This window comes from Trichosurus vulpecula, chromosome 8 (genome assembly GCF_011100635.1).
Source record: "Trichosurus vulpecula isolate mTriVul1 chromosome 8, mTriVul1.pri, whole genome shotgun sequence".
Classification (NCBI taxonomy): domain Eukaryota; kingdom Metazoa; phylum Chordata; class Mammalia; order Diprotodontia; family Phalangeridae; genus Trichosurus; species Trichosurus vulpecula.
In genome coordinates, this window is record NC_050580.1 from 169,589,544 (window position 1) to 169,603,459 (window position 13,916).

Below are 13,916 nucleotides of genomic sequence, written 5' to 3' on the forward strand. Positions count from 1 at the left end.
AATAATTATACCTTCATTAATGTCCTTATTTTGTAGCTCTGTCTTCTGGCTACACTACGCCCCCTCCATTTTTATCATTCACCTCTGTATCACTCTCATTTATTCTTTTACTTCTCAGCTGAGTTCTAAGACTATAAATTGGACAACCATACCCCAACTTGGTTGGTGAACATAACTGTGAGATTTGCTTGCATGTCTATGGTCTTGTTCTCTCTTTGTGGCTACAAGAATTTTTTTATTGCCTTGACTAAGCCAGAAAATTAAGAGAACTGAATTAATTCTTCCACAATTCTGATGGACAACTTGAAGATTAGAAAAAGGAAGAACACCTGATAATAGTTGATCAATGGTGATAGGTTTTCAGGGAGCAGGGAGGAGATATTGGAACGCTGAAATTCAAGTGAATGAAATTTAAGGAAAGAATACCTATAACTTTTTTTGAGTGAAAAGAGATACATTGTGCTAGGTATTATGGATATAAAGATAAAGCAAAAGAAAAATTCTTGCCTTCAAGGAATTTACATAATATTGCTAGGGGTGGGGGAGGGTGATGAGTAGAGAAGTTACTAGAGAGATGGGCTGCTACTTCTATACACCTCCATGATGTTCTCAATAGAGCATCATCAATCAATGCTGAGTTACTGAGTCCAGGTCCAGGGCTCTATCTAATAAACCACCTAGCTGCCACAAGACATGACTGTCCTTATGGATAGATAAAGTGGAGTGAAGAGGTAGTTCATGGGATTAAAGGAGGTTGATGAAGTGGGAGATAAGATGTATATAAACACATATACATACATATACATGTACATACACATATATACATATATATACACAGACATACATACACACATATGTGTATGTATGGATGTATACACCCAAGGATAAGGATAGGAATTGAGGATAATAGGAAGATCATGAACCAAGTACTGAATTCCTTTAGAGCATGAAGAGAATGACCCGGAGCCTGGTGAATGACAGTGACAAAGATATGAACTGAGTAGTTTGATGGATGAAACTAACTTCAAAGGAGGAGAGGTAGCTGAGGGATAGTGGCAAAAAAGGATGGTTTGGGAATAGCAGTGCATAATAAGGAATACTGCATGTCTATTTCTCCCCTGGTACTATTTGTAGGGGGCATGAGAAGAAAAAAAGACTCCAGCACTGGAGAAGGTAGCTAGAAATACTTGAGTATCTTCTGGGAGGCAGCCGGACTTCTCTGGCTATAATAAGATGGAAAAAGCATGAAAGGAAGAGATTGAAATAAAAGGAAATTTGTTAGCACTAGTACAGGGGTTCAGGGGGCAGAAGGAAGCAAAAGGACTATCTAAGAGAGATAGGAATCAGAGCAGGGAACAGTGGTAGGACAGGAGAGTTTTCATCTCTTCAGCTGGTGACTAATTGCAATTACGGATTGTAGACATGAGAGTTTGTCAGCTACAGGAGGGGGAGAATCGACTGGAGGTGCCACTCTCTAGGGTCTTGTGACTCTGGGTGGCATTAGACTGCATTCTAACAGACATCAGGGAAGGTGGAGTCAAGCTAGTAGTAAGATCACGTCACACATTTGGGTTGGTAATTACTTAATGGTCCTATCACCAAGGGGGAATTTACAGTTGGTGCCAGTTCCTTTGTCTCATCTTATGATGGAGCAATGTTGCGCTAAGAAGACTACACATGAAGTACTTATCTCTTGGACCTAGTGTCTGAGTCTCTGGTCTTGGATGAACTCCTGGCAATAAGAAGCTTGGTGTGTCTGAGGCTTTGACATCTGCGAAACCTTTGCCTTGCCATGCATTGCTCCACTGATACCCACCTTGAAGATGACTGATTAATTCATGACCAGTTTATAAACTTGGCCTATTTCTCCCTTGGACTTGGTCTTTAAAAGAAAACAGAGACAAAGGGGCACAGAGAGGGTAGCAGAGAGATCACCAAAGTAGTCAAATCCATCTGTCTTACTGTAGAGGGTGTGTGTCCTTGAAACCTTCCATGTAGTCAATTGGAAGCAAGCAAAGAATATCTCTGTGTGCTGGGGGCAGGGGATGGGGACCTTCATTAGGAGAGTATCAGGTGTCCTTGTCTCTTTTTATGTTCCATGAAGTTCATCAGAACTGTGGAAGAATTGGCCCAATAAGAAGGCATGGAGTCAAGATGGTGGAGAAAAGTCAGGGACTCGCCTGAACTCTCCCCCCAAACCCCTCTGAAAACCTTTGAATAATGCCCTAAAATTCTGGAGTGGCAGAATCCACAAAAGCATGGGGTGAAACAATTTTCCAACCCAAGACAACTTAGAAGGTTGGCAGGAAAAGTCTATCACACTGGGGTGAGAGTGGAATGCAGTCCACCGCAGGTTGTGCCAGAGTAGACCTGGCCCCAGCAAACCAGAAACAGGCCTCGGGAAATGACCGAATCAGCAGTGGCAGCAGCTACCTCTGGAACTCTCCACTCACAGACCAGAAGGGGGTAAAACAATTGGTCAGAAGGACACCACAGGGGTCTCTTTGTTGACACTGGGGGCAAGACTTTTTTTTTGTCCATACTCGGATCTGGGTCACAGTCTGGGTGGTAGTCTCAGGGCAAGGAGGAATACTAGCAGAGCAGAGCTTGTGGCCACAGTAGAGGGGGGACCCCCCTCACAGTTCCAGGGCAAAAAAAGAGTACTTGTGGTGGCTCACAGACCAGAGCACAGGCCAGGAAAAAAGTAAACACACTTCTCCTTAGATCATACCACCTGGAAGAGCTGAAAACTTACAGGTCCCTAGAAGTATCTAAACAGCTGCACAAACCCCCAAAGCTTGGGACAGTGCCCCTTCCATTCTAGAAGAAGAACCCCACTTTAGCATAGAGTTAGAAGTAAAAAAACTGGCTGGAAAAATTAGCAAACAGTAAAAAACTCTGACTGTAGAAAGTTACTATGGTAGCAAGGAAGATCAAAATACATACTTAGAAGATAATAAAGTTAAAACTCCTATATCCAAAGCCTCAAAGAAAAATATGAATTGGTCTCAGGCTATGGAAGAACTAAAAAAGGATTTTAAAAATCAAGTAAGAGAGGTAGAGGAAAAATTGGGAAGAAAAATGAGTGATGCAAGAAAATCATGAAAAATGAGTCAACAGCCTGGTAAAGGAGAAACAAAAAAATACTGAAGAAAATAGGATCTTAAAAAAGCAGAATAGGTTAAATGTAAGAGAGGCACAAAAATCTAATGAAGAGAAGAATGCCTTGAAAAGCAGAATTGGACAATGGAAAAAGATATAAAAAAATTCACTGAAGAGAAGAATCCTTAAAAAGCAGAATTGGCCAAATGAAGAAGAGGTATAAAAGCTTACTGAAGAAAATAATTCCTTAAAAATTAGAATAGGGCAAGTAGAAGCCAATGACTCCATGAGACATTCTGAAACAATCAAACAAAATCAAAAGAATGAACAAATAGAAGACAACGTGAAATATCTCATTAAAAAAAAAACTGACCCTTAAAATAGATCCAGGAGAGATAATTTAAAAATTATTGGACTTCTTGAAAGCCATGATAAAATGAAAAGAATCCAGACATCATCTTTCAAGAAATTAAGGAAAACTGCCCTGATATTCTAGAATTAGAGGATAAAATAGAAATGGAAAAAATCCACTGATCACCTCCTGAAAGAGATCCACAAATGAAAACTTCCAGGAATACTATAGCCAAATTTCAGAGCTCCTGGGATCAAGGAGAAAATATTGCAAGCAATCAGAAAGAATAATTCAAGTATTGTGGAGCCACAGTCAAATAACACAAGATTTAGCGGCTTCTATGTTAAAGGATTGGAGGGCTTGGAATATGATATTCCAGAGGGCAAAGGAGCTAGAATTACAGCCAAGAATCACTTACCCAGCAAAGCTGAGTTTAATCCTTCAGGGGAAAAAAATGGAAATTCAATGAAATAAAGGACTTTCAAGCATTCCTGTTGAAAAGACCAGAGCTAAATAAAACAATGTAACTTTTGAGTGCGACTCAAGAGAAGCATAAAAAGGTAAAGAGGAAAGGGAAATCATAAGGGAGTTAATAAGGTTAAACTGTTCACATTCTTACATGGGAAAATAATACTTGTAACTCATAAGACTTTTCTTATTATTAGGGGAGTTAAAAGGAATATGATGGAGAGCACAAGTGTGAGTTGAATATGGTGGGATGAGATCTAAAAAAATAAAATTAAAGGGTGAGAAAGAGGAATGCACTGGGAGAAAGGGAAAAGAAGAGGTAGAATGGGATAAATTATCTCACATAAAAGTGGTGTGAAAGAGCTTTTACAGTGAGGTGGTGAGGAATGCTTGAACCTTACTCTCATCAGAATTGGCTCAAGGAACAGAACCTGAGGTGGCACATAGAGATATCAAGTATTGGATACAATCTTTTCTTCTCAGAGTTTCCAGAATCATTCATTGAGTCAGAAAATGCCTATCCTCACTGAACTGTTTAGCCATATTGATAACCACCAAGATCAATACATAAAGAAGCTTTCAGAATGGGTGGCAATCCAGAGTGTTTCTGCATGGCCAGAGAAAAGAGAAGAAATCAGTTAAATGATGAAAGTTGCAGCTGGAAACATAAGACAACTAGGTGGCACAACTGAGCTGATAGACATTGGGAAAGAAAAGCTCCATGATGGCTCAGAAATACCTTTCTCCTATTTTACTTGGCAAACTGGGCTCAGATCACCAAAAATAAACTGTGTGTCTATGAACATCTGGTGTACAACTAGCAGCCCTGGAGCATGGCTGGGACAGTGAGCCCTTTGCATTGGTGGAAAGAGATGGAAAACTATATGGAAGGGATGCAGCTGATTACAAGGGACCAGTATTTGGCTGACTAAATGCCCTGGAAGCTTTTCAACAAATAAATCAGGATATCCTTGCCAATGTCAAATTTTGTCTAGAAGGCATGGAGGAATCTGGTTCTGAAAGTCTGGATGACTTGATTTTCTCCGAGAAAGATACTGTCTTCAAAGCTGCAGATTATATTTGTATCTCTGACAACTACTGATTGGGGAAAAAGAAGCCCTGTATTACATATGGCCTCAGAGGAATTTGCTACTTTTTTATAGAGGTGGCATGCTGTGACAAAGACCTTCATTCTGGTGTGTATGGTGGTTTGGTGCATGAAGCCACGTCAGATCTCATTACTCTGATGGGCTGCTTGGTGGACAGAAAAGGACATGTTCTCATCCCTGGTATTAATGAATCAGTGGCTCCTGTTACTGATGAGGAGCTCTTGCTATATGAAAAGATTGACTTCGTTTTGGAAGAATATGCAAAAGATGTGGGAGCAAAGACACTTCTACATGACTCAAAGGAAAAAATCTTAATGCACAGATGGAGATACCCATCCCTCTCTCTCCATGGAATTGAAGGAGTCTTCTCTGAAACAAGCTAAAACTGTGATTCCTAGGAAAGTGGCAAATTCTCAGTAAGATTGGTGCCAGATACGATTCCTGAGGTTGTCGAAAAACAGGTTGTAATTTACTTGAGGGCAAAGTTTACCAAGCTGGAGAGCCCCAACAAGTTCAAGGCATACATGGGCCATGGTGGAAAACCCTGGGTGTCTGGCTTCAATCATCCTTATTACCTGGCTGGGAGAAAGGCCCTGAAAAGAGTTTTAGGTGTTGAACCAGAGTTGACAAGAGAAGGGGGCGGTATTCCTGTGACCTTGACCTTCCAAGAGGCCACAGGTAAAAATGTAATGCTGCTGCCTGTCAGATCAGCAGCTGATGGTGCTCATTCACAGAATGAAAAACTCAACAGGCATAGGGACCAAAAGTTGGGTGCATACCTATATGAAATGTCTCAACTGAACTGAGCCATGTACTTTATTCCCCACTTTGGAAAGTGACATCCAATTGGAGAGTTGGTTAATCTGGTCATTGGGCCATTTTTCATTAGGAGGCCTCTTATCTTTCTCTTTTCCTTTCACAGAAACAAGCAACTACAAAAGCTTCGAACATCTGTCATTACTATACCCACTATATACTACTATGTAAAAGTGGAAGACACAAGGCTGTCAAATATTTCTATTTGAATCCCAAGGTCTGACAAGGGCTCTGAATTTACATATTCTTGTCTCAGGTGGGCTGTTTCTAAAATTGCTACAAAATTACTTTTTTTTTTCCAAGATGAATAGTCCATTTAAAACTAATTCTTAACCTTTTCTGTGTCATGGAGCTTTTGAGCAGTCTGGTGAAGCAGAGAAATGTTTTGTTTCCTGCAGTCATAATTGATGAAAATGCTAAATTTCAGTTAGATGTTAATGAAAAATAATATATTTTTCCCGTGCAAGCTCACAGTCCCTTTGAAATCTATTCTTGAACCCCAGGGAAAGGATCTCTGAACTAAAAAAATTAAGTCCTCTAAAAGAAATGTTATTTAATTGATAGGCTGTCTTCAATAATAGGACTTGATGTTTTGAAAAATAGGTTGTTGTATATTTATTCCTTATCTCTGTCTTCCTTTTTTTTTTTAAAAGCTGACTGACCTAATGTGTTGTTTCATAAGGGAAATATTGAAGACTAAAGAAATTAAGATGGTCACTTTGGCTTTTAACATTTTGTTCTCTTGCTGCACTACCATTGTGTCCTTAGTTCTCTTCAAGATTTTGGCAATTAGACTTTCTTGTCTTTAGACAATAGACAAATTCCATTGAAGTTAACCAGGAAAATTCCTTTGTTTTTTTTTTTCTTGGATGTACTGATAAATAAAAATTTTAAACGGAGCCTCAAAAAAAATTGGCTCAAGGAGGGAATAACACACACACACTCAATTGGGTACAGAAATCTATCTTACCCTACAGGAAAGTAGGAGGGGAAGGGAATAAGGGAAGGGGGTAGGGCTCCCATAGAAAAGAAGGCAGATTTGGGGAAGTGGTAGTCAGAAGCAAAACACTTTTGAGGAGGGATAGGGTGAAAGGAGAGAGAGAATAGAATAAACAGGGGGGAAATAGGATGGAGGAAAATACAGTTAGAAATCAAAAGCAAGTTTCTCTGACAACGGCCTCATCTCTAAAACATATAGAGAAATGAGTCAAATTTATAAACAGAAGAGCCATTTCCCAACTTATAAATGATCAAAAATATGAATAGTCACTTTTCAGACGAAGTAGTCAAAACTATCTATTGATTGGAGAAATGCAAATTAAAACAATTCTGAAGTGCTACTGATGGGGTGCTTGGGTGCCTGTGGTTGGACCCCAGTTCCAAAATCACATCAAGTTCCAAAATCACATCTCTCCCTAGCCTCAAAACACTGTCCTTAGCAATTTCTCTCTAGCAAAACAGGATAACATGGCCTAGCAAAACACTTATCTCTCTTTCTGCTACAGTGGCCAGCTGCACCTATAGAATTTATTAGCTGTTTATGTGCTGAACTGGCTGTGTACTGAGTCACAAAGATATTTACTACTCATTGGCCTATCATATGCAGGCTAGACATAGACATATATATATATATATATATATATATATATATATATATATATATACTCCCTCACATTCATCTTGTCTAACAAGACATTGAAAGAAGCAGCCTGGGTATTTCCCAGTCAGCCCTGACTGTTAGTTGACTCAGTGACATTTCAGGCCTAAAACCACCCCTCTTTGGGCTATTTCCCATTGAACTTTGGGTAAGATACCTTTGCAGTAGATACAAAAAGTGTATGTTCCTTCAAGAACTAACCACTCCTTAACCACTCCCTAATCCCACCCCAAAACAACTAATTAGCGTATTGGGCACATGTTTTGCCATAGAATATCCTATATAAACTTTACCTGCACCCCTGTAAGGTTGCAGGTTCCCTAAGAACTCTTGCCTGCTGAAAAGCATAATAAATCTTTGCCACCTTGACTTAAAGAATGCTTGAATCTGGAAATTCATTCCAGATGGCCCTGACCCTCTCCAGTACTCAGGTCCTTGAGGGGTGCTCCCCCTCAACAACCCTGTCTGGGAACTCCAGTCTTGGGGTTCCTGGACTTTGTCTCTCACCCTCAACACTACCTTATACCTATTAGATTGGCTAATAGGATAGAAAAGGAAAATGACAAATGTTGGGGGGATGTGGGAAAATTGAGGCACTAATGCATTGCTGGTAGAGTTGTGAACTGATTCAACCATTATGTAGAGCAATTCAGAGCTATGTTCAAAGGCCTATAAAACCATTCATACCTTTGACTCAGCAAAGAACTGGAAATTGAAGGGACACCCAGCAATTGGGGAATAGTTGAACAAGTTGTGATATATAATTGTGATGGAATACTATTGTGCTATAAGAAATGATGAGCTAGAAGCTCTCAGAAAAATCTGGAAAGACTTACATGAATTAGTGCAAAGTGAAATGAACAGAACCAGGAGAACATTGTACACAGTAGCAGCAATATTGCAAGATGATCAACTGTGAATAACTTACCTTGTTCATGGAAAGCATGAATTTTGCATATTGTTTGTGACTTCATTTTGGACCAATAAGAATGCTTCTTTGAAGGAGGCGAGCAATGACAACCCTTTTTAAAATGCAGATTTTTGCCTAGGCTGGGTAGAAGTGACATAACACTACATAGATTTTGTTAGTCATTATCTACCTCTCATCTTGCAGAGAGATCATAGGGAAAAGGTGAAGGAGAAGACTGGGAGCAGACTTTCTCTTTAAAATTTTCCCATAACTGGCCCTACTTATCGTTTTGTCAGATGAATTTTTACCTTTGTGGATTATCAGTTATCTGAGATTATTTATGGGTTTGAACTCCCCCATTCATACGCATAATCCAGAATTCCACATTTGAATTGTTAGTTGAGTTAATCATTGAGATTATTTTTCTTGAATAGTTTCTACAGCCAGCATCTTTGTGAATTAAATTCACTACTGAATTGTGCTATATGACCATGTTATATAAGGAATACATATTTGTGTGTGTGTGTGTGTGTGTGTGTGTGTGTGTCTGTGTGTCTGTGTGTTTAGAGTGGAAATGATTTATCAGCTAAATGCTGTGTATGTAATCTTTGTGTTAGAAGCTTTACCATATCAGAAAGGACACAGGTACTTTTTGGAGGATTTCTTATATCTCTGGTTCATTGTTCCGGCTCAGACAATCTGACACTACCACTGTGTACTCCCTAGCACCTCTTGTAAGCATGTGGCTCACAAAACTCAAAGAAAGAAGAGGTTTACTTACAGAACTACAGCAATATAGATCTTATGACAGAACTCAGGGAAAGGAATATCTGCCTATGAGTAACACTGAGCCCCAGGCTCTTATATATTAAGTACCGCCTTCCTATAGGCATTGCCTCTCATGTATTCCCAGGGTGTGTTTCACCAACTGCAGGTCTCCACAGTTCCTTATAAACTGCACCTGGGACTTTTCTATAGTTCTGTCAGTAGCATCTGCTGCCATTCCTCCTGCAGCAATTCACAAGTCCCAGAAGGTGGCACCTGCCATCCATTCTGGAGCTACCAATTGGATTATAGCCCCAGTAGTATAGGCATAATTCCTTGGGCAAAACTTTCCTTCAAAGGCCATGACTGATGGGAAGAGAGTGTAAACTCTACAGCTTCCTTGTCTTGGTGTGCTTGGCCCCTCTTGGGTCCTGTTTTAACATAGTGCCAAATGATGGACCCCACTCTTAATTTCTTCCTTTTTCTATAGTTCCTAATGAAGGGGGAAGAGAAGGAAACAGACATTTGTTAAATGCCTGCTATGGACCAGGCATTGTGCTAGGTGTTTTCCAAATGTCTCATTTGATCTTCATAAACCCCTGTGAAGTAGGTGCTATATTATGCTAATTTTACATTTGAGGAAACTTATAGGTCATATTTGAACTTGGGTCTTCCTGACTCTAAGCCTAGCACTCTATCCCTACATCATTTAGCTGACCTGTGGCTAAATGCATAGATTAGTATATATCATAAAATTATTTTTTTTCCCTTAAAATGCAACTATATTACAATGACAGCATCTGTTACTGAATTAATCACGGTTTATTTGCAATTTGAGTGAGGATATGATATAGAGCAAAATTTGAAGAGCTAAAACCACTTTTCTGCCTAAACTTTATCATTGCTTAATCTATCCTTTCTTTATCCCCTTCTACTTCAAACACTTTTTTTCATCCTCCAACAGTGTTTCATATACACGTCCCAATATGTAAATATATATGTATGTATATATGTATGTGTATGTATGCATGTATATATGTATGCATATATGTATGTATGTATATGTATATATATATATATATATATATATGTGTGTGTGTGTGTGTGTGTGTGTGTGTGTGTATTTATCACCTCCCTACTCAAAAATTCCAGTGGCTCTCTAGGATGAAAAATAAACTTCTCCATTTGGCATTTAAATCTAAGGTTGGTTCCTAAGGAATTTGTACAAAAGGAAGAAACTGTCTAAGAACCCGGGGAAGGTATTTGAAGGTCCAGATGCAAAAAGTTGTAACAAGTAAGGCATTTTAGCACACCTTTGAGGAGCCAAAATAGGACTGGGCTACGTTGAAAGGCTGCTTTAGACTGAGCAAAGTCCTAAGAAAATGTTAGTTCTTTCCCTAGATTCTCCTTCCAATGACTCTATCCACAGATGGTATAATACAATCTGCTATTTCACTATATAAATGAGTCTAGTAAATTGAATTCTTCCTTATCCACAAAGAGGCCAGGAATTAATTAGAGATTGATATAAATACAAAGTTAGTCAGTTAGTCTCCTTAAATGATAGGAATTTTCCTAGCTTGAGACTCAGAGTGACTGTGACTGCTCTCAGAACTTCTTATCTAGAATAAATTCTTGAAGGACCAAAAGAGGAAACAAAGTGGACTTTGGGTGCCATTATATTGTGTTTTAGGCTTACAATGAGCAAATTATGGTAACAGATTGTTATATAATAGACCTCTTCACAACCTAACCTTTTCTCACCTTTCTGGGTTTTTAAAAAAATTAATATATTTTTTTTACATTGCCAGAGTTTCTCCCAGTATTCCCCCCTCCCAGAAGGACATATAACAATACTTTTTAAAGAAAAAAAGGAAGAAGAAACAAAAAATTAGCAAAACTAATCAATAAATTGAAGAAGTCCAAAACCATACGCAACAAATCTCATATGTGGGATTCCCTCATCTGAAAATGGATGGGGTGGAGGTGTCTCCTCATCTCTCTCCTTTAGTGCTATACTTGTTCTTTGGAATCTTTCCAACATATCCTTTTGATTTATTTTGTGGTTGTTCTTTCTATTTACATTATTGTAGTTATTTTGTTTATTGTTTCCTTGGTTCTGCTTCTTTCACTCTGCATTATATCACATAAACATTTCTATGCCTCTCTGTGTTCATAGAATTTGTCATTTCTTACAGTACAGTAATACTCTATACATTCATATACCACCATTGGTTTAGTTATTTCCTAACCTTTGGCGGTCTATTTTACTTCCAATTCTTTGTCACAAAAAGTGCTGCTTTACATATTTTTGTGTGTATGGGAACTTTCCCCCTCTATCAATGTTCTCTTTGAGGTACTGTTATCCCTACCACAGCATGGGGGTTAGAGGCACAGTGCCCTCATGATCTAAAAAAATCTGTGTAAAATTTTTTAGCCCTCCCTTCATACCAAAGAAGTCTGAATTTTTTTTTTCTCCTTTAGGGGGTGTTTACAGTACATTATTGTAAGATTTAAGTTAAGTATTTGGCTCTGTGACATCTGCTGGCCTTTGCAGGTCATCTCTCCCTTCTACAAAACTCCCCCCAAATTTCCATTTAATTTCTTATGCCAGCTTGTCATATATCAAAACCAAGATGGGGAAAGTTGTGATGTGGAAGGGATAACTGTATAATCCTAGTTGTGGAATTTCTGGGTCAACAGATATGGACATTTTAATTGCCTTATTTGTGTAATCCCAAATTACTTAAAAAAATCATAACACTGATTCACATCTCTAACACATCAGTATACTTATCTTCCCATAATTCTTCCAATATTGATTTTTCCATCTTTTGTCCTCTTTGCCAATTTGCTGGGTTTGAAGTGAAATCTCAGAGTTATTTAAATTTGCATTTTCCTTATTAGTGATTTGGAACACACTTTCATGCATGGCTGTTAGTGTTTTGTAATTCTTCTTTGAAGACTGTTTGGTCATATATATGTACATATTTATGTATATTAGTTGTTTATTTACCTTGGATGCTAAACTCTTATCAAAAAAAATTGATTTAAAGAATTTTTCCCTCATTTTATCACTTTCTTATTCTAGAGGCATTAATTTTATTTTTGTAGAAGATTTTCAGTTTCATGTAACCAAAATTATTTATTTTTATCTTTGTAATTGACTCTGTCCTTTGATTAAAAATGTATCTCCTGCCTTTAGCTGTGAAAAGTACATATATGATCTGCTTCCCTTCTTGCTTTTTTTATATTACGTTTAACATTAAGATCACAAACTCATTTAGAATGCTTTAGGAAATAAGGCACAAGATGTTGGCCTAAGCCTAGTTTCTACCAGACTGCTTTAAATTTTTTCCCAGCAGTTTTAATTAAATAGAGAATTCTTTCTTAAGTGATTTATGTTTTGTAGTTTTTCAAACACTGGGTTATCGAGTTAAATTGTTTCTGATTCTCTCTTGTCTAATATGTTCCATTGATTTACTTCCCTATTTTTAAACTACTATCAAATGGTTTTGATGATTCTTGCTTTATAATTTAGTTGAAGTCTGGAAATACTATTCGTTCCCTGTCTTTACCTTTTAAAGTTATTTCCCTTGGCATTCTAGATCAAGTTTGGGGAACCTGAGGCCTCAAAGCCACAAATTCCCCATCCCTGTTCTAGATCTTTCATTTTCTAAGTGAATTGCTATTTTATGGAGTTTTGTAATGTATCCTTTTCATAATTTGAATGGTATAGCAATAAAACTGTATATTAACATTGGTAATATTGTCTTTTTCATTATAATGTCTCAGCCCAGACTTGTGCACTGTGTATTCTGATATTCAAGTTGTTCTTTCTTTAAGGAGCACTTCATATTACAAGCAATTGTTATGATTTGGCAGATGGATCCACAGATATTTTATGCACTTTGTAGTTATTTAGGATAGAATTTTCTTTTGTATTATCGGCTCTTGGATTTTGTTATTATTATATAGAAATGCTATTTTAAAGGGTTTACTTTGTATTCTACAATTTTGCTGGAGTTATTAATTGTATCAATTAGTTTCTTTGCTGATTCCCTACCATTTTCTAAGTAAACCAAAATATTATTAGTAACTAGAGATAGTTTTATTTTCCCTTTGCCTCTCTTTATATTTCCTTATCTTTTCTTATTGCCATTGCTAATACTTCTGGAACTATATAAAATGATAGTGGGGAGAATGGAAATCCTTGCTTTCCTCCCATATTTGCTGGGAAAGGGTCTACTATATAACCATCACATATGATATTTGCTTTTGGTTTTATTTTAGTGAGATACTTTTTATGATGTTAAAAGTGGTCCCTCTGTGCATATTGTTTGTAGAGTTTTTTTTTAAAGCATAAATGAGCACTATGTTTTGGTTTTTTTTTTGTATCTATTGATATAGTCATGTAGTTTTCTTGAGATAATCATGTTTTTGCTTTTAATATAATTAGTTATATTGATGGTTTTCCTAATGTTGAACCATCCTTGCCTCCCCAGAATAAATCCAGCTTTGTAATAATGAATGATTTCTTGGATGATTTGCTGTTGTCTGATACGATTTTATTGAAAAATTTTGAATTGACATTTGCTGATGGTCTATGGCTTTTTTTTCTTTGCTTTATCCTTCTCTGGCTTAAGCATTAGGACTGTATTTGTCATATAAAATGGATCTCATAAAATACTGTCTTTCTCAATATTTGAGAATAATTTGCATGGTGTTGGTATTAAT

The 13,916-nt window shown here is 37.5% G+C and overlaps 1 pseudogene; it reads left to right on the top strand.

The window, feature by feature from the left end:
• Positions 1–4,435: 4,435 nt before the first annotated feature.
• On the top strand, positions 4,436–5,837 carry LOC118830116 (annotated as a pseudogene).
• Positions 5,838–13,916: the final 8,079 nt, after the last annotated feature.